The sequence below is a fragment of the Elephas maximus genome, chromosome 6 (genome assembly GCF_024166365.1).
Source record: "Elephas maximus indicus isolate mEleMax1 chromosome 6, mEleMax1 primary haplotype, whole genome shotgun sequence".
Lineage (NCBI taxonomy): Eukaryota > Metazoa > Chordata > Mammalia > Proboscidea > Elephantidae > Elephas > Elephas maximus.
The window spans coordinates 102,105,865-102,131,307 of NC_064824.1; the positions used below are offsets into that span (position 1 = coordinate 102,105,865).

A 25,443-nucleotide genomic window follows, 5' to 3' on the forward strand; every position below is an offset into this window, starting at 1 on the left:
GTTTTGCTGCTTCACACAAAGTGGGAGAGACTGAAAAGGGGGTACCACAGGGAGATCTTGAGGTGGTATTTCTGTATCTTGATTGTGACAGTGGTTACCCAAATTTACACGTGATAAAATGGCACAGAACTCTATATGCACATTGTACCAATGTTAATTTCCTGGTATTGGTATTATACTATAGTTGTGTAAGATGTGGAGCCCTGGTAGCACAGTGGTTAAGAGCTACCGGCTCCGGCTGCTAACCAAACGGTTAGCAATTCAAATCCACCAGTTGCTCCTTAGAAACACTATGGGGCAATTCTACTCTGTCCTATATAGGGTCTCTATGAGTTGGAATCGACTCCATGAAAACAGGTTTTTATTTGGTTTATGTAAGATGTACCCAATGGGAGAAACTGGGTAACGGGTACACCAATCTCCAGGTACTATTTTTGCAACTTCCTGTGACTCCAAAATTTCTAAACAAAAAACTCAAAGAAAGTCTTTAATGAAAGAAAAAGAGAAAAAAAAAAAAACCCTAAGATTTTCAATAATAACTAGATTTTATAAGTATCCACATAAATGGATAAAATATTTGGAATTTTTGAAACGTAATTAACATTCACAAAAGATGAGTTCTGATTTTGACTAAATTTTTCTATTTTCATAAATAAAGGACAACATGAAATAAAAACCACCAGAGAAAAATCATTCAAGCAAGTAACAGGTTAATAAAAAATACCAAGACTGTCATTAAACTATCATACATTTGTTAAAGAACTGGTGTTATATAAACGTTATATCCCAAGTTTTAGTTATATGTATATATACTGTTCCTTATATTTCAATTAAACAACTATTTTTCAGCCAGGCGCCAAGAGAGTTTACTAACAATTGGGAAGAAAGAAGAGCCAGCTTCACTGAATTTTCACAATGCAAATTAACTTTATAAAAATAGAGTAAATTTTCTATAAACTCAAAAGTTATATCCAGATTCATTCAGATAACACTAGAAACTGTAATCAGGTATTTGATCCCAAATATTATCAGAGTAATTTTGTTTCTGCATTTGTTTTTATGAGCAACGTATTTTTCCTGTGTCAAAAGACCCAAACAAATATAATGTTAACTGCAAGTAATTTTCATTAGGAAATCAGGTATCTTTTCTGAAAGGAAAATCAGTGAGATGGATAACCCCACCCAATCAACACCATTTGACTCCATTCTTTTCCTTAATTTCACTCGCTCCCTTTACTTCCTTTATTCCCCATCTTACTTTCAATTATTACGTATTCCTTGAACACTAGTTGTGCGCCTGGTGCTATGCAAGATTGTTGTTTTTGTCAGGTTGTCACTGAGTCGATTCTGACTCATAGCGATCCCAATGTGAACTGTTCCCCCATTCGTTTTTCTAGGCTGTAATCTTTACAGGAGCAGATAGCCAGGTCTTTTCGCCCACAGAGTCTCTAGGTAAATTTGAACTGCCAACCTTTCAGTTAGCAGCCAAGTGCTTAACCATTGTGCCGCACTGGGTTGTGTGTAGGATTAGTATTATTAAATAAGAAAGCAAATGTGAGGATACAGAAAGAATACCTAAGTGCTAAATGAATTCAGTATATAGAGGGAAAAAGATCATTAAGGGATGAAGCCCTGGGCTAAGGAACTGAAACGTGTTTTTGGGACATTGTGCCAATAAGCTCAATTCTCTTTGCAAGCTATGGCTTGGTCTTTGCTAGCAATAGGTCAAAAACTGTGATAGCAAACAGACAATTTTTACAAAGGTACAAAAATATAGTCCTTAAAAATTACATAACTACCCATTCATTCAACAGAGCAGATTGAAAACATATACTTACTATTGAAATCACACCATAATGATGTTAATAAACTAAGGGATTTTAAAAAGATATCTTTACAAGTACTACAGAAAAGAGGAAGTCACAATGCTGACCAAATATGGGAAGCTGGACCAAATATGGGAAGCTGGAAAAGAATAGCAAGTGAGTTAGCCCACCAGAGAAAGCTGAAACTTCAGTCAATAGTGTGCAAAACTTAGAAGCAAGTTGATTCAAGTCTCAGGACCCTATCAAAGGCTCAAGGATTGGCAAGACCAAGTACTTTCCAAATAGGGAAGAAAGTACTGTCACTATAATTATAAACATGCAGGTGACATTGTTACATTGGTTAATAAACTAAGATCTCGAAAAATATCAGTAGATAGGAGTGATATTTTTAAAAGGTCAACTGCTTGCTCCCCTGTGCCTTAAAACACACAGCAGAAAAATTAAGAGACACCATACAGGCACTCTGGGCCTTCAATAATCACGACGCAGGGTCCATCTGTGGCTAGAGGACGAGCAGAAGAGCTGGGGGAAATTCTCCTGAGGCACGAGAACACAGGGACTGTCAAATACTGCTGTTGATTATATAAAATGATACAACTACTTTGGAAAAATATGCCAGTTTTGTAAAAAGTTAAAAATATACCTATTGTATAATCCAATATGTCCACTCATAGACATTTATCCAAAAGAAATGAAAACACATGTCCACAAAGGGGCTTATACACACATAACAGCTTTATTTGTAAAAACCAAAAATGAAAACAACCCAAATATCTTTCAAAAGACTAATAGATAAACAAAATGTATATCCACATAATAGAATAAAACAAGAATTAATCCAAACTACAACACAGATGAATCTAAAATTCCTTTTTCTGCATGAAAATAAGCCAGACCAGAGAGGGAGAGAGAATACACCGTATGATTCCATTTACACAAATCCTAGAAAATACAAAAGAATCTATACTGATGGGTTGCCTGGTGAAGGGGTGGAGGGTGGAACGAATTGCAAAGGGTATGATGAAACTTTGGGGCATGATGGAAATGTTTGCTATCTTGATTACAGTGACGGGTTCATGGGTCTACAAGTACATCAAAACTCATCAAATTTTATACTTTAAATATGTTCAATTTGCTATATGGAAATTATACTTTAATAAATTAGTAAAAAGCAATCTTTGAAAAAGAAACAAACCAAAAAACTTTTGGCAGAGTTAGAATTAGAAGTCAAGGTAGTGTTTACCCATGAGGGGACAAGGTGTACAGAAGTAGGTGTGGGGAGACTGCAGCAGGATGGTAATTTTCTATTTTTTTATCTGAGTACTAGTTATACAGGAGTATTCAGGTTATAAACATGCATACTTACGATATGTGCACTTTTCTGAATACATATTCTTCAACAGAAAGTTTTTAAAAATGGGAACATCTACTCCTATGACCTAGCAAACCCACAGATGACAAAATCATCTGTCCACAAAAAGGCTGGTACAAAATTTTTCACAGCAGTTTTCTTCATAATAGTCCCAAACTGGGAAACAGTCTAGGTGTTCATAAACAGGAAACTGGATAAAGAATCTATAGTATATTCACACATTTGAATACTACTCAGTAATAAAAAGTAACAAACTACTAACATATGCAGTAACATGGATCAACCTCATTGAAAGAAGCCATGGACAAAAAAGTGTGTATGTATAACTCAATTAGTATGAAGTTGCAGAACTGGCAAAACTTAACACGTGGTGAAGCAACGATGGCTGTAGTTGCTTCTGGGACTGGCAGGGTATAGGGAACACGGCAGGGGATGTCAATAAAGCGTAGGTAATGAAAAATTTTACAAATCTTGCTAACCCGTTGCCGTTGAGTTGATTCCGACTCATAGCGACCCTACAGAACAGACCAGAACTGCCTCATGGGGTTTCCAAGGAGTGGTTGGTGGATTCAAACTTTCTTGCCAGGGGTGTTGAAAAATGCTCAATATAGACATGAGACAGTTAACAAGAAAAGCTGGAAAAATAGTTGTCTATCTACATTTTTTTTTTTAATTACTGAATTACTAAATTGTCTAACGGGTATTTTAAATTCACCTCGGATAATTCCTGAAAGCATAAAATAAAACCCAAATTTAGGTTTCTGAAAATAAGCTTATAATTTGTTATAATGAAGACTAAATTTTATAAAGCTCTCACTTTGTTGAAATATATCTATTTTTCTGGGGTTAAATGGCTTGATACAAATGCGTTCTACTTTCCTTCCACAAACATTACTCTCCAATTTGTACAAGAACCAGAGTGTCTTGTCCCAAGTGCTTGATTTTTTAATTTTATGGCAGTAAAATATACATAACATCAGATTTGCCATTTTAACCATTATTAAGTGAACAATTCAGTGACACAGATTACATTCACAATGTTGTGCAACCATCGCCATTACCTATTTCCAAAACTTCTTCATCACGCCAAACAGGAACTTTATATCCATCTCATGAAGCAATAATTCCCCATTCTTCTCTCCTCCCAGCCCCTCCCTGATAACCTCTATCTACCTTCTGTCTCCATAAATTTGCCTATTCTAGATATTTCACTTAAGTGGAATCATACAGTATTTGTTTTTGTGTCTGGCTTATTTCACTTAGCATAATGTTTTCAAATTTCATTCATCTATAAAGACTTCATTCCTTTTTATGTGTAAAAAATAATTCACTGTATGTACATACCATTTTACTTTTTTAATCCATTCATCACTGATAGACACTAGGGTTGTCTCCACTTTTGGCTACTGCGAATAATGTTGCTATGAACACCGGTATAAAGTATCTGTTTAAGTCCCTGATTTCACTTCTTTTGAGTATATACCTAGGAGTGGAATTGCTGGGTCATAAGATAATCCTATGTTTAACTTTTTGAGGAACCGCCCAATTGGTCACCACAGCAGCTGCACCATTTCACATTTCCACCAGAAATGGATGAGGGTTCCAATTTCTCTACATCCTTGCCAACAATTTTTATTTTCCGGCGGGTGTGAAGTAGTATCTCATTTGAGTTTAGATTTGCATTTTCCTAATGAGTAATGAAAGAGATTAGGTGGCACAGTGGTTAAACGCTAAGCTGCTGAAGACAGGTTGGCAGTTCGAACTCATTAGCCACTCCATGGGAGAAAGATGTTACCGTTTGCTTCCTTAAAAATTACAGTCTCAGAAATCCTATGGCGCCCTATAGGGTTACTATGAGTCAGAATCAACTTGATGGGAACAGGTTTTGTTTTGTTTTTAATAGGGTCTCTATGAGTTGGAATTGACTCAATGGCAGCGAGTTCCGGGTTTATAATAACTAATGATGTTGAACATTTTTTCATGTGCTTATTGGCCATTTGTATAATTTCTTTGGAGAAATATGTATTCAAATTCTTTGCCCATGTTTAAATTGTATTGTCTTTTTGCTGTTTGGGTGTGGGAGTTCTTTCTTATTCTGGATAATAAACTGTTATCAGATATACGCTTTGCAAATATTCCCTCTCATCTATAGACCCTCTTTTCACTTTCTTGATAATGTCCTTTGATGCACAAGTTTATTCTGATAAAGTCCAATTTATCTACTTTTTCCTTTGTTGCTTGTGCTTTTTGTATCCTATCTCAGAATCCACTGCTAAATCCAAGGTCATGAAGATTCACTTCTATTTTTGTCTTCCAAGAGTTTTATCTCACATTTATGTCACTGATCCATTTTGAGTTCATTTTTATATATGGTTTGAGCAGGGGTCCAACGTCAATCTTCTGCACATTGCTATCCAGTTGCCCCAACACCATTTCTTGAAGAGACTATTCTTCCCCCACTGAATGCTTTTGGCATCCTTGTCTGAAATTGATTTGGTTATAGATGTATGCATTTATTCTTAACTCTCAATTCTAATTCACTGGTCTGTATGTCTATTCTTCAACCAATACCACACTATTTTGATTACTGTAGCTTTATAGTAAGTTTTAAAGTTGGTGAGTATGAGTTCTCCTACTTTGTTCTTTTTCAAGATTGTTTTGGCTATTTGGGGCTCTCTGCAAATCCATGGAGCCCTGGTGGCACAGTGGTTAAGAATTCAGGTGCTATGCAAAAGGTCAGCAATTTGAATCCATCAGCAGCTTCTTGGAAACCCTATGGGACAGTTCCACTCTGTCCTAGAGGGCTGCTATGATTTGGAACAGGCTTGATGGCAACAGGTTTAGTTTTTTTTTTTTTGCAAATTCATATGAATTTCAGGGTTGACTTTTCCATTTCATCAAAAAGGCTGTTGGAATTTTGATAGGGATTGCATCAAATCTACAGATCACTTTCGGTAGTCCTGACATCTTAATAATATTAAATCTTCTAATCCATTAACACGGGATATCTTTCCATTAACACAGGATGTCTTTTCATTTATTTAGGTCTTCTTTAATTTCTTTCAGCCATGTTTTATAGTTTTCAATGTACAAGTCTTTCACCTCCTTGGTTAAATCTATTCCTAGGTATTTTATTCTTTTAAATGCTACTGTAAATTGAATTGTTTCCTTAATTCCCTTTGAGATTGTTCATTCCTGGTATATAGAAACAACTGATTTCTGTGTGTTGATTTTGTGTAACTTGAAATTTTGTGAAATTAATTAATTAACTCTTGTAACTTTCTTGTGGATTCTTTGAGATTTTCTATACATAGAATAATGTCAGATGTGAAGTTTTACTTCCTCCTTTCTGATTTGGACGCCTTTTATTTCTATTTCTCGCCTAACTTCTTCCAGTAAAATGTTGAGTAACACTGGTGAAAGTGGGCATCCTTATCTTGTTCCTGATCTTAGGAAGAAAGCTTTCAGTCTTTTACCACTGAATATGATGTTAGCTATGAGTTTTTCATAAATATCCGTTATTATGTTAAGGAAGTTCCCTTCTATTTCTAGTTTTCCAATTGTTTTTATTAAGAAAGGGTGTAAGATTTTGTCTAATGGCTTTGAGCATCAATTGAGATGACTTTTTTTTTTTTTTAACCTTCGTTCTATTTATGTTGCGTATTACATTGATTTTCTTATGTTGAACCACCCTTGCATTCTTGGGATAAATCTCACTTGGTTACGGTGCATAATCCCTTTAATATGCTGTTGGATTCAGTTTGCTAGTATTTTGTTGAGAAGTTTTATATCTATAGTCATAAGGGATATGAGTCTGTAATTTTCCTTTATCATGATGTCTTTATCTGGCTTTTGTATTAGGTTAATGCTGGCCTCACAGAATGTGCCAAGTGCTTTATTTTTAAGATAAGTTCCCATAAGAATACTACATGCTTTGAAATGGAATTCAATGTGAAACGTTCATCATTAACAATAGTGATTCAATAAGATTGTATCATGGGTTCCAAAATGGAAGCGAAAGTACCCCAGAAGGTATAAGTGTTATCCTACTGGGGTATAAGAACATATTAGAACATCTACTTATATTTATGCTTCATGTTAATACATTTGTTTTAAAAAATAAAATGCAATGCAATACAATATACTATATATGTATCTTTAATACAGAGAATGACTTCATTACTGCCACCTATCAAACAGTCATACATCATATAAAGTTATCTAAGCATTCTGGTACTAAGTAGTTCTAAGGATTCTGAGGGAAGGGTGATAGTATTTGCTAGCTTCTTTTGCAATAATGAAATAAAGAAACTATCTTTTTATAACCGCTACAAGAGACAGGTGTTTCAGAGAAGACAAATCCTCAACAGTAAATCATTTCCTTAATGGAAACAATGTTTTATCAAGAACTGTATTAGTATAATCTCTCATGAAGCACCTGCTTTCACCTCAACAAAAGGAAGTTTACAGGGGAGAGTGCAAGTTTTCATTTCAAAAGCAGCTACTGCAGCAAAAGTTGAAGCAAGAAGTGCGCCAAGTGTTAAAGGGTATCACTGATGTGGTTGGAGAGTGACCGTAAGTATTTTGTACCAAATGGAGGTTTATTAGTGGTCGCAGGGTAAAGTACTTATAAAAAAGCAATTTAAAGATAAATTCTGCATTTTTCTTTTACAAAAAGATAAGAGTTTTAATTCGCTGACCTTCTCTGATGACAAATGGCTATTAGCAGTAGGCTCCCGAACAGTTGTTTTTAAAAAACAAAAACATCATCAATCTATCTGCACCTTTAAGGTAAATGAGACATTTTAAAACCTAGCAAGAAAATAACTGTATTCCACAAAAACACAACATGTACTATCTTAAAAGGCTCATATCTGCACACTTGAAAAACTGAGAAACTATTCTCTAACACTAATGTCCTCCAAACATAGAGTTTCACTGGATTTTGAAGCCATTTACTGAAAGTACATTAAATACAACATTTTCACACTGGTTTGCAAGAATAGCTGACTGAAACACAGAAGAGCAAACTTTACTACCAAATTTGCGTAACTGAGTCTCATGACTCAGAAACTATAGCCAAAGATGCACTTATTCTGATTTTATGGCCCTCTCTAAGGTATCCTTTCAGCTAAGACAACTATTAAAACCAAGCACCAAAATGAAACGATTTAAGATCCAGACTGAAATTTCTGTATCACCAAGTGCTAAAACTGAGATTTTTCCAACATGCCGCATATTCATTGCTCCTGCTTTAGTACATATGTATTAATTATAATTTTAGGGCAGACAAAAAGGCTTTTGAACCATTACTAAAATTTGTAAAGTACCTATTCACACTTAAGGAGGAATCACTGATTCCTTTACAGAGTCTCTAATATCATTTGTTACAATACAAAGTAAACTGAATAAGCCAAGGAAGGCTTATTCTTTACAAATAGAATAAACGTTATTGGACTTTTGTGAATCCTTCCAGGAGATGTAATACCAAAAGTAACTAATTCGTCAAATAATCGCTTTCTTTCAAATATTTTTTATTGAATTTCTATTATATTTATGGGACTAAGAGGCATTTTAGATAAACAAAATCAGGTTCAAATCTCCAGAGCTCAGGGGACATACAACACCACATAATTATTTACAACATAGAGCAAATCAAGTAGGATCTATGGAAATGAAGAAAGTAAGTAATTCTGCTTGGTGGCCAATGGGTTCACAAAGGAGGTGCATGGCAAAGAAGGCAGGTGTAAAGGATAAACAGTCAGATTTGGACTAAGAAAGTTAGGGAGAACCAACCAGGCTGGGGGACCGTAAGCAAAGACACTGAGGCATGTACAATTTGGGGTACATAAAGAATATTATATACTTTTTCAAATTACATTATTAGTTGTTTTGCTGTACTGACTTAGCTAACACTTTATATAACAAACTCAGTAAAATCCTTCTAAAGGAGATTTCCAAAAAAGCCTCCAAGTTTAAGCACTATTACAAAATTGATTTACTACAATTCTACAGTATCTGAGCCTATTTCATATAGCTAGTTCTAATTTTCTCCATTCTTGACCAGAATGCTTAAATTTCAACAGTCTTAACACACTGATAAGACATCATTTATGAACCTACTAATCTTGATTTTCTTCTCATCAAAGGGATGTCTTGTCACTTCTTTTCCAAACATAATCTCTTCACCCATTCTTCAAATCCCAGTTCCTTCTGCTTCTTTTTGAATGCTGCTACCTCAATTATATTCTCTACTGATTCCTTATGTCCTGCACTTGAACTGGTCCTCTGTTTTGAAGGGAAGAATACCTCTCACTTGATACTGCTGCCCCCTCCAGCTGTTTATATTTCTCTTCCCTCTCCTTTCACTATTAAACTTGTGGTGGGGGGGGGGGGGGGGAGAAAAAAAAAACCTCCCTCACCATTTAATCTCTTTACCACGACTTCTACAATCTCACCTGAACTCTCTTAGATGATCTCCTAGCTGGCAAATTTAAAAGAATTTTCTCAGACAGTATTAAGAACCAGTTGCCACAATGGTGACTCCATGTGTCAGGACAGAACTGCGTTCCACAGGGTTTTCAATGGCTGATTTTTCTGAAGTGGATCACCAGGCCTTTCTTCAGAGGAGCCTCTGGGTAAACTTGAACCTCCAATACTTGAGGTAACAGCCAAGCACATTAAGACAGTTAAGTGTGCACCACCCAGACCATATTAACCATATCAGAACTTTCTGGGCCAGTCAACGGCTACAGAATTATCTGGATTCCTTAGTTTTGCATTCCAGATTCATTACAATGGGATACCAATGTACCATTCTAGGCTTATTTCCCACTCTGCCCAGATTTGAAACCTCTGTTCCCCGAAACTGGACTACTTTCCTACCTGTGCCCTTAATCTTCATAGGATCTCTTGCAATGTCCTCATTTCCCCTTTTCACTTCTTCAAATCCCTACTCATTTTCAAGACTCTCATACCCCACTTCTTCCCTGAAGATAAACCAATCTTCCCTCTCCAACTAGAATGTAAACTATATTTTTTAACTTTTTGATTTTCCCATTATGCCCAGCTCTGTGTCAGCCGAGAAACAATATGTATTTTACTAACAGCAAAAAAATACTCTTTTTAAAAAGTGGATTTAGAAATCGTGAGTGATTTATTGCAAAACAACTGCCTCAAATTATAGTAAATATTTTACCTTAAAATAGCAGTTGTAAGAGTATGAAATGAAGCTTTAGAGATCATACAACCTGGAAGTTTTCTAATATTTAGCAAAAAAACTTTTCTAGATGAAATCTTACATGACATCCCCAATATGTTAAACTGGCAAAAGTGTTGCTAATACTTTTTTATCTTTTCAAATATAGCACATCAATTTATGACAAAACCAAATAAAAAGACTGAAATTGAGGGTTAGGGATGTTAGTTACAGTCTTATGACCACCTCAGCAACTTATTTATTTCTGTACAATTTTGTTTTGATTTCACCCAATTAAGGAGGTGCGAGGAGGTGGCAGTTTTCTTTTGTGGTTTTTTGTTTGTAATTGGGGGGCAGCGGCTTTTAAGGGTTCACTTTGTAGTCTCAGGATAAACTGATCCAAAAGTTTAAAAAAACAGGATAATTTTTTTCTTTCAAAGTTGACTCTGTAACAATACATAACAACTGCTCACAAGGCCAAAAGAAAACCAAACCCGCTGCCGTCCAGTCGATTCTGACTCATAGCAACCCTATAGGGCAGAGTAGAACTGCCCCATAGAGTTTCCATGGACAGACAAGGAAAACCCAAATCTTGCAAAGAGCTATAAAAACATCTATAATATTAGAACTTCAGTTACATGTTCATTTGTTACTAGATAAATGACTTCACATGGGATGAGTATGCCCCAAGGAAAGGTGCCTGTCTTGCCTGTCATTCAGCTGAGCACAGTGTATATGCCATAGTAGTATTATTGCTCAGACAATTTTATATGAACAGCTATGCACGAGACTGAATTTTTAAAAATCTACTGCAAATTACAACTTTCCTTATAAATAATCTATTTAAAATTCACAAATAAGCACAGAGATGGTAAGAGAAGCTTTACTTTGAGGACTGCCTGTCCCCCAAAATAAATTAGCCTCGCAGCACTATGATCTTCACGGTGCTAAAATCTGATATACAGTAAGTGCCTATGTGTTGTTTATTTTATTATGGTGGCATTATAGGAAATTGGCTAGAAGTACGAGCTGAAGAATTAGTCTGCCTGGTTTCAAATCCAACTCTGCCACTTTATAGTTTTATAACCTTTGGGCAAGTAATTTGCTGGCTGTGTTTATTTCCTCAGATAATAGGAAAAACAATTTCACAGGGCTATGATGTTTTTTTTTATGATGTGAGTCAATACATGTAAAGAGTTCAGAACACTGCACGTCGTATGGTAATGACTTTTTATTTTTATTGGTTTCAGATACATTTTACATGAGATTTAAATCAAACATCTGCAGAACCTCTGAAGCACCTCCTCAAAATTCTAGAGTTTAAAACAGCTTGAAAACCAGTGATCAAACCCAAACCACTGATTTTACAGGTGAAGAAACTGAGATACCAAGATAAGTGACTTGTCACATATCTTGTTTTACTAATATTAATTTTCTTAAAAATAAGAGTTTCAAATTAACATTACTAATGTTAACATTCAACTACATTCAAACCAAGGCAAAACCATGAGATTCTATCACGTGTCCAAAAACTGTGGACAGTATAATGGCCATATACAACGTTATCTAATAAATAATTACGCAGTCAGAAAACAAATGGGGTAAAAACCAAAAGGTAGTGAAACTAAATGAAAAGTCATCATAATTCTCAAAAGGGCAATGGTTAAAAACAGCTCTTCAGAAAAAAAGTTAAAATATCTATAAAAACAAGAGTTTGAGGCACACCTAATTGATGCCTACTCCTCCATTCCTTACTATATAACCTTAGTGAGACCTTTGAGTCTGAAAAATTAGCTGCTGCTTCTACCAAACAGAGCTAATATTCATCACAAGGCAACATCTACAAATTATTCTTTATTAAATTCAAACAGGAGAGCAACAGTCCAAATAACACAAAATGTCTAATCCAAAAAATCATGTCTTAAGCTTTGTAGGCATTTTTTGTACTTACCTGAATAGGGCTAGATCTGGTTTTCTGGGAAATTCACAACACAAAAACCAAAATCAGAGACAGTCTTTGAAGGTCAACTCAACAAGAGAGAGCTAAAAGGCTTCTGAGGTCTCTATTTTGCCCTTCCCCTGATGGTCTCCCTCCTCAATCCAGTTATCAAAGAATAGCACCACCTCTGCTTGGAATGTCCTCCCCCTTGTCATCTCCATCTGCTGAAATCCTACCCATGCTTAAAGCTTCCACTTAAATAACACCGCTTCCATGAATTTTTCCTTAACGCCCTCAATCTAAAATTAATCTCACTCCTCTATACCCCCCTATTCTGAACCTCCACATCAACATTTATTATATAATGCATTAGATTACAATTTGCTACGTTCACTTCTCCCCCTCCACCCTCCCTCAAGAAAATCCCCAGAGGGCCATAAGGGAGTTAAGAAAAGGAATTAACATTTGTTAAACACCTCAGTGCCAGGCAAGGTGCTAGGCATTTTACATACATTATCTCACAAAATCTGTTTGACAGACATCCGGGGAGGTAAGTAGGTGGTGTTACTCCCATTTTACTGATGAGACGACGTACTGTTTCGAGCCCAATAGCTTATCCAATGTCAAACTGCTCCTCAATTCCAGGGCTTATGGAACGTTGGCTTCCCTGGCTCCAAAGAGCTCCAGGGAAACCACCTTGCTGCAGGTCTTGTTCACACACCCTGCCTAACAGACAGCAGGTATTCCATAAATATGTGTTGAATTAAATAGCCTCACAGACTCAGTACCACCTTTTTTAATAATCCGATCACGCACGCCTCACCTCTAGCCGGTTACCGTTACGGATCCTTTTTAGCAGACTTTACATCCACCGGCAGCTCTCTCCACATGGTGAGAAATGCTGCAGACATCAACCCTTACTGGGCGGTTCAGTTAAGAACCTTTCAATTCCCCCAGCTTTCCCTAACTGCTCTTTCCATAATATAAGAAATGCACACACAAGGCATATTCGATGTAACACTTAACACCCTTCCCAAAAGCTCTTATTTCATACTAAGTCACGTCTTCGTGCTTATTAGTAATAAGGCTTATGCAGTTTCCAACTCACACTGTGGGGACACCCTAAAATGCCATCTGAATAAGAAAACCACATCTGCTTTCAAGCCATCTTAAAACGATGTCATTCTGACATTATTTCACTGCCTCTCCCCATGAACTGCAGCTTGGATTTCCGGCGGGAATGTACACAGACAGAGAAAAATGAGATAAGACTAAAAAGCAACGGAGCAATTTACTTACAATCTGCTTAATTATAAAGACACGGGAGGAGCCCCGCCTTTCTAAATCTCTGCACTGAACTCATCTCTGAAGGACGGGGGGCAGGGGCACCTCAGACACCGAATCGCTGCTTTCTGCGGCTGGTTTTGGAGGCTAGCCGAGGGAGGTTCCTCTCCTACCCGCGGTCCCGGGCCACCAGCCCCCGGTGCCGGGTCGGAGAAGCCTAACCGCACCCTCCCCAGGCGACCCCAGGTCTCATTGTCTCCCTCCGGCGCGGTCCCCAGGAGCGCCGGGTGCCGCTCGGGCCCCACCGGCTTCCACCCACCGCCCGGCCACCTCGCCGGGCGCGGTCCGGCGGGCCGGGTCCGTGCCGGGCAGCGACCCCGCCCCAGGCTGCGGCCGCCCGCACCGCGCCGGGATGGCGGAGCTGGACGCCGGGAAAATGGAGGCGGGAGCGGCGGCAGCGCTTTACCTCCCCGCGCCCGGCCGGCTCCTTCCCCCGGCCCCAAGGGGCGAGAGCGAGCACTCACCGCGGCAGCTGCTCGGCTCTCCGGCGGCCCCGACTACCGTAGCGGCCCCGGGCTGGGCAGCCTCCGCTCGCGCTCCTGCTTCTCCTCCCCAGGCGCGGCGCTCCTTCCCGGGAGACGCCGCGAGCGTCGGCAGCTCCCGCGCCGCGCGCTCCGTGACTGACTGACTGACTGACTGACGGGGCGGCGGCGGCGGGGCGGGAGCGCGAGGCCGCCAGCGGGGCGGGGCGGCCGCAGCGCCCAGCGGCGGCGGTGCCCAGTGCGGCCGCGTCCGGCGGAGGCGCGGAGGGCGGGGCTGAGAGCCGGCCGGCCGACGAGCGGACCGACTCGCGCCCGGCCGCCCGCTCCCCCGCCCGCCTTCAGCCACTCACTTCCGGCGCAGGCCGCCGCGCCCGCCCCTCCCGAGCGCCTTCCCGCAGCCTGCGCCCCCCCCGACTCGCGCCCCTTGCCCGCCCTTCCCTCAGGCGCCGGACCGCACCCAGCCGGGCTGGCTTCAGTGCCCCGCCTTTCCTCCGCACGTCCCTGTGAACCGCCTCCAGGAACGAGTGAATCAGAGAATGAATGAGTGAGGAAGGAAAATCCCGGTGCTGGCGCACTCCCAGCTCGCCCTTCCTGTCCTCGTCCGTCCCAGGGCCCTGGGAGACACTGGAGCACTGAGCAGACCTCTCAAGGAGCTATGTGCGTGTGCCTTTATGCCATCCGTTTTATTCAGGGACTCCAGAAACGCATCAGAGGTTGTCTTAAGCACTTACAGGACCATTGTCTTTGAAATCTGTGAGGCCCTTTTTTTTTAGGAATTCCCATTTTGACTGACAACTCTCTCTGCAGTTTCATACATTGTATTGTGAAGCTTTTAGAAATTGGACCTTTCAAATATCTTTACATTTTCACGTTGAGATTTCCTTATCATGTATACTTAAGTAATTCCTGTCAGCTCTTACTGAAATTGTTTAGGAGAAGGGTGTTGGCAGAAGTTATTTAATAGTTTCTCCATTTTTCCTTATCACTGAGCTCTAAGTTACTCAGTGGTGATTTTGATACAGGCTTGACTTAGCTGGACTTTTAGATTTTAATTTATATCCTTACTTTGACCTTCACCTAAAATTGATCAAAGGAAGAGAAGAAAATGGAATTAAATCATTTTTGGTTTGCTACATGCAAAGCATATTTGTTGACAGCATGAAAACAATTGACAAGACAAGTGTGTGACCTGGAATTAGTTGCCATGAACATTCCTTTTTCATGTCTTCCCATCTGCTTCCTAAGAGTTTCTGTATCTTGATTTTTATTTTCACAGATAAATAATTGACTATACATTTCTGAGATCCTGGCTGCCTTTCTAAGAACCAGAGTGTTCCTTTCTCTGTCCTGGGGCCAAATCCTGGTTTGGTTAATTGCATTCCTTCTTCCTGATATTCTTGAGGACTTTCAAGTGGTTTTGATCTTTTTTGCACAATCTGTTCCAAACTGGTACGCAATCTGTGTTCAAACTGGTGGTTAGAACCACAGAATACAGTTGCCGGCTGGATTTCACACTTGAGATATCTGTACTTTAGAAACTTAAATGCACTTCTGTATTTTAAGTTCAGTAGGTACTTTAATATTCTTGTGTAGAGTAATTTTATCTTTTATAAATGAAGGTGGTGTTCTGACCAATTCCTGTAGCCCTCTGTACCTTGTGGAATTCATCACTCATTACCTCTAATTACAGTTAGTAAGTTATTACCTCCCCTAAAAGAGGGTAATACAATAACTGGTTTATTCATCCTTATAGCTTCCACAATATCTAGCACAGTACCTTGCACAATAAATATTTTTAAACTAATAAATGCTTTAACATTTTTGATAAAAGTGATAATTTTATACAAATCTGTCTATAGGCTCTCACTCCGTTTCCCTTGTGACCAGGTTTGCTGAGATTAGACACACCTGAGTGCCAAACCTAATACGTTCCTATTGTTATCTAATGTTATTACCAGGCTGTATGATCTATACAAGGAAGATACTGCCTTCATCAAAACCTCCTTTAAGAAAAAACAGGACATTGCTGTGCTTAGGTTGGTCAAGGCTAATTAGAAAAGACAACAAAGTCACTTTCAGCCACTAAGAAAAGTAAGTAGGTTTTCTTTGGTCCTTTAAACCATGGAATCCTTCATTTATTCAACGAGAGTTTATTGAGCTCCAGCTAAGGCCCAGGAATTCAGAAACAAGAAAGGCATGGTGGTTCCTGCCCTCAAAATGTACACGGTCTAGTGGATAAAGGAGATGAGGAAGTTGTTAGTAGAATAGAAAGTCCACAGTCGGGAGTCAGGAAACCTTCCCAGAAGAGGGGATTCTTGAGCTGACTATTCAAAGACAGTGAGGAGCTAACCAGATGTAGACCAGGGAACAGGTATTCTAGACAAAACCAACAGTAACCATGTGAACATGGAGGCAATCAAATAGCCTGATGCCTTGCAGGCCCCACAAGTATTTCCATTTTTTCAGGACAGGCACAGAAAAGGGTTAATGAAGTGAAGGGGTGAATAGAAAGGGCCTCATTAATGAATCCATGTGCTGAACTAAGGACTTTGAACTTCCATTCTCTGGGGAATATAATCAATAATAAAATCCTTAAAGTATCCTAAACCCCAGAACAACTGGGTTTGTGTTTTGGAAAATCACTCTGTCAGCAAAGTAGGTTGGAGAAGGCCAGACTGGAGCAGGAGATAACTAGGAGGTGATGGCAACAACCCAGATGAGATGTAACGCAGATCTCAATAAAAGAAGAGGCAGTGAAACGGAGAGGAGAGCCTGGAAGGGAGAAATATTAAGGAGGTGGAATCTACAGGAAAAATGAATACTTGATGTGAGAGAAGGAATAAGAGGAAGACGTCTAGGACGACCCTCAGGTTTCTGTTTTGGGAGACTGACTGGATGGTGATGGCCTTCCCTGAAGTACAGACCCCAGAACCAGCAGCAGGTTTCAGGGGACTGACTGAACACCTGTGATAGAAAGAGTAATACATACCATAAATCCAGGTAGCAGAAAGGATCTTAGCCCATCATTTTCCAAAGTGTGCTCCTTGGGACCCTTCTTCCATAGGATTTTAGTAGATATGATGCCAAAAATCAAATTCTTTTAATCAAATAAGTGAGAAATGCTAGGTTAAACAAAGTTCAATGGGTTTCTAAACCAGAGGATTTTTTCAGTGGTTTTAATATATTAATATGTACTATGAATTTCTAAGAAATAGGTATTATATACAGCATTTCCCAGATGTATTTGACCATGAAACCCTTTTTTCCAATGCAACATCTCATAAGACATGTGTTCCACCAAACTCATTTTGGGAAATGCTGGCCTAAGCCAGATTTTTGGCTTATAGTAGAGAAAACTATAGCCCTAAGAGATGGGGTGACTTGTCTAAAGTTAAATAGCTGTTCCTGGCAGATGTTAGACTAGAATCCGTATCTTCTGATCCCACTCTGATGCTCTTTTCACTGCATATCGGTTTATGAGCTACAAACTCATTCCAGCATCTTCAGCAACTCATGGGGAGAAAGAAAAATTAAGTTATAGATTTATTAAATGAGGTTTCAAGTCAGTAATTTTTAAAGGTATGTTAATTTTTAATGATTACTACTTCACGAAGGTGAAAAGATTTGGAAATGGGCAAAGTGGAACCAATTATTACCTTAGTATGATCTTTCCGATAATTGAGCAAGCAGCAGCCTTATAAAATGAAGCCACCTAAATAAATAGGGCATTCATCTAGTCACTCTAACGCTGAGGTAGCTTTAAATAAAATAAACGTCCAGGAATGGATAAAAACATTAAAACTCTCACCAGAAATTTTAGTGTTGATTTTTTTCCCCTTCATCATTAAGGAGAGGATAAGTTCTAAAATATCTGGGACTTTGAGGATCCCCACCAAGTTTTGGCTTCTTCTCTGGCACGACTCCTCTGATTCTAAAGACTCTAAATGCTAATGGACAGAAGGTTTTTCATATCCTAAATTCATAGTCCTAATCCCCAGAAGAAAAGTTACTATTGTTAGAAAAATAAGACAAATTGCTTATTCCCAAAAGACTAATGGGATAACTATAGGATGACTTTCATTTTAAGAGTAGCTTCGACACACATTTATTTTGAAACTAGTTATCACTATTTTAATTAATGCTTCAGTAATTCATAAAATACTTGTTTTATTTCTAAATGCTGTATTCATTTTTAGTAGCCAGACCAAGGACCATCACCTGTAGTAGACGTATGTTGAGTGAATGAATGAATGAATAATTACTTAAAACATTCAGTAGTCATAAGTAGTGGAGAAACACAATTAATAATCAACTTATCAAAACTATTTAGTGTTCACTGCTTCTCTAGCTCTGTCTAACCACTTGAAGGAATACTAGAGAAACACAGGAAATAGTCTCTGATTTTTTAAAATGATGCTACCCATTGTTGGAAAGGATGGAAGGAAATTGGCATCTTGTACTCCATGGGTGGGAAAGTGAAATGTTAACAGCCGTATTCTGGAAGGCAGTTTGGCAATGGGCAATGAAATACCTTAAAATGTGCATCTCTGTGATCAAGCAATTTCCCTTTGAATTTATTCCAAGGGATAAGTAAAATATTAGCTAGATTATTATGGATTATAGTAAATAACTAGCAATCAGCTAAATGTCCAGCACTGAGGGAGTGGATAAGAAAAAGATTTGTCCTAAATTCCTAAGAATATCCATTTAGATGTGTTAGAAACGCCATGAGAAATAGGGAAATCTAGCCATTATTAGTATACACTATCTTCACATCATAAGAAACATGGCTTCTAAGCCACATGCTTAGAGTGAAGGCAGTTATTTCAAGATTGCATTGCACAATAGTAAAGTTAGCATTCCTGGAAAATTCAGGGAAAGGGCACTTAGCTAGATTTGAGCATAGAGGTCACAGGGAAATTAGTAAATGAAGATTTAGAGTTTCATTCTTCAGTTATGTAGCGAAGCCAGACTGTGTGTGGATAGATTTTTGTGACAATAAAAAAAAGAAAAGAAAATGATTATTTTTGGAAAAATATTTATTGATATGAAATGAAAAACTTCATTATATATGAATCATTTTTTTAAAGCCTCAAATGCACAGTTTGAGCCCACAGAAAAACACATTACATGAAAAGATCTAGAAGGAAATACAAGGAGACAAGAGCGGTTATCCTAGAGGGGTATGATTACGGTAGTTTCTCTCTTTCTTTTAATGATGAATTTGTATTCTTTAACTCAAAATTGAAATGAATGATCTAAATCAATATTTACCAAGGTAAACAAAGCTCTAAAACAAAACGTTGAGGAAAAAACACAGAAAACATATATTCTGTAATCCCCATTGCTGTCCAGTCGATTCCAACTTGTGGCGACCCTACAGGACAGAGGAGAGCTGCCACATGGGGTTTCCAAGGAGCAGCAACGGGTTTATGTAATATAAATATGTAGTAAATGGGGGCATTGGAGTTCGTTGATGTAATATAAATATGTAGTAAATGGGGGCATTGGAGTTCTTGGGCCAAACAAACAGTTAACACTCAGCTACTAACCAAAAGTTTGGCTGCTGGAGTCCACCCACAGCTCCTCAGAAGAAAGGCCTGGTGACCTACTTCCAGAAAACCTGTCACTGAAACTCTATGGAGCTCAGTTTTACTGGGATGCGCATGCGGTTGCTATGAGACAGAACTGACTGAGGGCAATTGGTTGAACAGAGTATTACATATCCTTTGTAATACACACACACACACACACACACACACACACACACACGCGTTGTTATCAGGTGCCGTGGAGTCAGTTCTGACTCATAGCGACACTACAGGACAGAGTAGAACTTCCCCCAGAGGGTTTCCAAGGAACAGCTCGTGGATTTGAACTGCTGACCTTTTGGTTAGCAGCCCAGCTCCTAACTACTTTGCCATCAGGGCTCTCTCTCTCTATACATATATATACACACACATGAATATGCATATATGTATATGCAACTAAAATAGATTTTATTTATTTTTTTAATTTTTATTGTGCTTTAAGTAAAAGTTTACAAATCAAATCAGTCTCTCATACAAAAATTTATACACACCTTGCTATATACTCCTAATTGCTCTCCCCCTAATGAGACAGTATACTCCTTCCCTCCACTCTCTCTTTTCATGTCCATTCCACCAGCTTCTGACCCCCTCTGCCCTCCCATCTCCCCTCCAGACAGGAGATGCCAACATAGCCTCATGTGTCTACTTGATCCAAGAAGCTCACTCTTCACCAGTATCATTTTCTATCCCATTGTCCAGTCCAATTCCTGTCTGAAGAGTTGGCTTTGGGAATGGTTCCTGTCTTGGGCTAACAGAAGGTCTGAGGACCATGACCACCGGGGTCTTTCTAGTCTCAGTCAATTAAGTCTGGTCTTTTTTACAAGAGGTAGGGGCTTGCATCCCACTGCTCTCCTGCTCCATCAGGAGTTCTCTGTTGTGTTCCCTGTAAGGGCAGTCATCAGTTGTAGCCAGGCACCATCTAGTTCTTCTGGTCTCAGGCTGATGTAGTCTCTGGTTTATGTGGCCGCTTCTGTCTCTTGGGCTAACAATTAGCTTGTGTCTTTGTTCTTCATTCTCCTTTGCTCCAGGTGGGTTGAGACCAATTAATGCAACTTAGATGGCCGCTTACTAACATTTCAGACCCCAGAAGCCACTTTCCAAAGTGAGATGCAGAATGCTATCTTAACAGATTTTATTATGCCAATTGACTTAGATGTCCCCGAAACATGGATATTTATATGTATTATACCAAAACCAAACCAAACCCACTGCTGTTGAGTCAATTCCGACTCGTAGTGACCCTAGAGGACAGAGTAGAACTGCCCCACAGAGTTTCCAAGGAGCACTTGGTGGATTTGAACTGCTGACCTTTGGTTAGCAGCCGTAGCACTTAACCACTATGCCACCAGGGTTTCCACATGTATTATAAGTATATATATAAATACATGGAAACCCTGGTGATGTAGTGGTTAAGTGCTACGGCTGCTAACCAAAGGGTCGGCAGTTTGAATCTGCCAGGCGCTCCTTGGAAACTCTATGGGGCAGTTCTACTCTGTCCTATAGGGTAGCTACGAGTTGGAATCGACTCGATGGCACTGGATTTGGTTTTGGTTTTTATATAAGTATATATAAATTTAAAAGTTATTTTCACTGTTTTTTTAGGGGTAGGCCTGTTTTGGGAGCATTTTATCTGCAAAATCTGCAGAATTGGACATTTTCAGATGTTTTCTTAGAACAAATACAAACTATTATGCAAGAGCAATCATCACAACCTTTACCCTTGTGAATGTTCTGACTTATATTCCAATCAGAGAAAAAGCAAACTCAAAGAATAGGAACTCAGCAATTCTGGGATTTCCCCGCACATGTTAACCCTTTGCAGTGGACTTGATTCCAACTCACGGCAACCCTATACAGTAGTGTAGAACTGCCCCACAGGGTTTCCAAGGCTGTAATCTATCAGGGTCTCTATGAGTTGGAATGGCATTCACGGCAGTGAGTTAATCCCTACAGAAGCAAACTGCCACATCTTTCTCCCTCTGAATGGATGATGGGTTGAGTTAGCAGCTGAGTGATTAACCACTGTGCCATTGGTGCCATCAGGCACATGTTACAAAGTGCTATTTTAAGCTAGCTTTGAAACTTCATAACTAAACTGTTAGTAGTAGAATTAGCTACATAGGTGAACTAAAAGAGTGAATTACTAATGTCTAGTGCCTAATATGCTGTAGTGGTTAAGAGCTACAGCTGCTAGCCAAAACGTCGGTAGTTCAAATCCACCAGGCACTCTTTGGAAATGTATGGGGCAGTTCTCTGTCTTATAGGGTTGCTATGAGTCAGAATCGACTGGACAGCAATGGATTTAGTTAAGTTTTTTTTTTTTTTTAAGTCTCTAATAGGAGCCCTGGTGGTACAGTGGTTAAGAGCTCGGCTGCAAACCAAAAGGTTGGCAGCTCAAATCCTTGGAAACCCTATGGGGCAGTTCTACTCTGTCTTACAGGGTCGTTATGAGTCGGAATCGACTTGACAGGAAAGAACAGAGCAAAACATGAACTTGCATCAACTATTCCTTTAGTTGGGGGTATTGCTGGGTCAAGGAGACAATGGTTAGGTGCTGGGCTGCTAAAAGAAAGGTCGTGGTTCAAACCCACCATCTGCTCTGTAGGAGAAAAGACCTGGCCAACTGCTCCCATAGAGATTACAGCCTAGGAAACTCTACGGAGCTATTTCACTCTGTCCTACGGGGTCACTGTGAATTGGCTCATCGGCACCTAACAAAAACAACAAATTATAGGTCTAGTGTTACTACTGTAAGAGAAAAACATTCCAGATTGGGCAGGGGGCGGGGGATGATGGCGGAAAGTAGTTTGTAATTTTCAATAAACAATGAGAAAAAGGAATTTACTAGAGCTGAAGAGATCTGTTCAAGAATAGTGAGATACAAGAATGTTAGGTAGATTATGAAGACCCTTAGAGACCAAGCAGAAGGCTTGAGAAGCAATGAAATACAGTAAATAATCAAGTTCATTTTTTAATATGCCAGCCATGTTCCCCAACTCTGGACCTTTGCAATTATCATTCCCTTTGCTTAGAATGTCCTTTCCTTTCTCTGTCTGGACTATTCTATTCATTACGGTTCAACGGTCCCCTTCTTTATTCCCAATTCCTCTAGGTAGTGTTATTTGCTGCATTTTCCATGCTCTCAAATAACTTTGCACATTGGTATTAGAGCTTTTTTGTGCAAATGTCTGACTCCTCCAAAAGATCATGAATTTCTCAAAGTGCAGAGACCATGCACTATTCACATGTGTATTTTCTCCAGCACATGCCGTGGTGTCTTGTACATAGTTCAGCAGTATTTGTCAATGAAAGGATACAGAGACATGAGTAAGGAAAGTCTGGCAACATTATGAAGAAAAGGTTGGAGTAAGCAAAATAATCGGAAGGCTGGTTGTATTAATCCAGGTATGCAGTGACAAAGAATAAGAAAGGAGGAAAATTGAAGTATACTGGAAAAACCGACAGGAGTAGGTGACAGATTGGATTAAGAGTGTGAAGGGGAGGAAGAGTGCAAGATGACTCCAGAGTTTCTAGGCTGGAAGGATGTGGAAGGGGGAAGACTGATATCATCACTAAATCAACAGATAAGTACTGAGTGCCTGTCAAGCTCAAGGCACAGTGCTGAGTGACAAGTAGGCCATAGGGATGAGTCAGAGCCCTTCTCTACCCTAGAAAATAAAGCTTGTTCTCTGCAAGGTAAGCTGAGGGGCATGAGCTCAGTTTTGGACATGTTGCATGTGAGGTAATGGTGGGACAGTCAAGTGGAGCTGTTCTTTAGGTTTCGGGGAACAAAGAACTGGGTTTTCTTTGAGACTAGGAACTGTGCCTTTTTTATTGTTGAATATCCAGTCTCTATTACAGTGTCTAAGACATAGTAGGTTGTCCAATAAATTGAAAAGACTGCAATAAGGTGAAAATTCAAGGCTGAGTAGGTAATACACACACACACACACACACACACACACAGGGTCCATAAGGACAGGAAATGAATACACACACATATATTTTTACGTGTGTGTGTATATGTATATAGTAACTGGTTACTAGATATATATGTGTGTATTATACATATCTATATATTCTTCACTATATATATATATACATCATTCATTCATTTTCATTTGTTGCTGTCCAGTTGATTCCAATTCATAGTGATCCTATATGTACATAGTATCTGGTTTACTGATATTACAATGCATGGTGTGTTCAGTGACATCACATGACATGTTTAATGTGTTGTTCCATATTAGCAATGTATAATTCAATGTACTGTGCAATATTGCAATAATGTGGTGCATTAATGTAGTTTTTCCATCAACCGCTGCACATACATCATGGTTTCAGATGAATTGCGTCTCAGATTTTCCCTGAACAAACTCGTATCTTTAGCTTGCTCCAGAAGAATAATCAAGGGGGTTCAATTAGTAAAAAAAAAAGAAAACATTATGATTCCATCATGCATATCAATCTTGACTCATAGTGACCCTGTAGAACAGAGTAGAACTGCCCCATAGCGTTTCCAAAGAGTGGCTGGTGGATTTGAACTGCTGACCTTTTGGTTAGCCGCTGTAGGTCACCATAGCTCTTAACCACTGTGGCACCAGGGCTCCATGTAAAGCATAGGGAGGTAAAATAATTCTTTTGGGGGAGCAATTAGAAGTCTTAAAGCCTTGTTATTTTACTCAAAGCAATTTTAGATTTTCCTCCTTTTGCATGTTTTCCTTTATAATTCATCTAAAGGAGTGATGAGTGAGCTGAAAAGTTATCCTCCTCCTTTGCTGCCTCATGGTCACATGTGTACGATTCTTTGAACTGCTTGGGAAAAGTCATTTGAAAAATACATCATGGGAAAACAAACAAAACAGATGACTTGCTCATCACTAGAACTTTTGTTCAGTTATGTGCTTTGATGTAGGGCCATGCCAAAGAATGTGAGATCACCTAAACTGTCACTGAGTCCTGTCACTGAGTCCTGTCACTGAGTCCTGTCTGGGCATTTCAAAGACCCCTAGGTTATCCTCTCTTTACTGTTCTTTCTGTTACCTCCCTCTTGAGATCTTCATGATCTCAAACCCAGGGTTCTTCAAAAGCGTGTGGGCTTGTCTCCCACAAGCCTCTCTCTTCTCTCTTTGAAATACCCTACGGAATGCTCCTAACCAGACCAATCTATGGCACTACCAGCACCACTTTCGCTGTGTCATTTTTCTGTTAAAAACAGACCAAAAAAAAGTACTTATTTTGAAAAAAAAAAAAAAAAGCACATCACAAAACATCATGTACAGTATGATCCTAACATCGTTGAAAATAAAAAACCCAATCCACCCAATTTTATATATATATATATACACACACACATACATGTGTTGTTAGTTGTTGAGTAGACTTAATGGCAACTCCATGTGTACAGAGTAGAATTGCTCCATAGGGTTTTCAAGGTTATAATCTTTTGGGAGCAGATTGCTAGTCCTGTCTTCTGAAGCACCTCTGGGTGTTTGAACTGCAAACATTTTAATTAGTAGAAGAGGGCTTAACCATTTGCACCACCCAGGGTTGACACAAATATACATAGTTGCTCTTGTTGTTAGGAGCCATCAAATCAGTTCCAATTCATAGCAACCCTATGTACAACTGAAGGAAATGAAACACTTTCCGGTCTATATATACATATATGCACGTACGTATATTGTTATG

The 25,443-nt window shown here is 39.1% G+C and overlaps 1 protein-coding gene across 6 annotated transcripts in view; it reads right to left on the bottom strand.

The window, feature by feature from the left end:
* The window catches only part of RAPH1 (Ras association (RalGDS/AF-6) and pleckstrin homology domains 1), a 136,683-nt gene extending 122,306 nt beyond the window's left edge, over positions 1–14,377 (bottom strand). For 3 of the 6 annotated variants that reach the window (XR_007517934.1, XM_049887915.1, XM_049887916.1), the window contains exon 1: positions 14,144–14,375. The gene's annotated coding sequence lies outside the window, so the exon portion shown is untranslated. Of the gene's footprint in view, positions 1–14,143 lie in introns of all 6 variants that reach the window. The other 3 variants (XM_049887914.1, XM_049887912.1, XM_049887911.1) reach the window with 2 other exon arrangements.
* Positions 14,378–25,443: the final 11,066 nt, after the last annotated feature.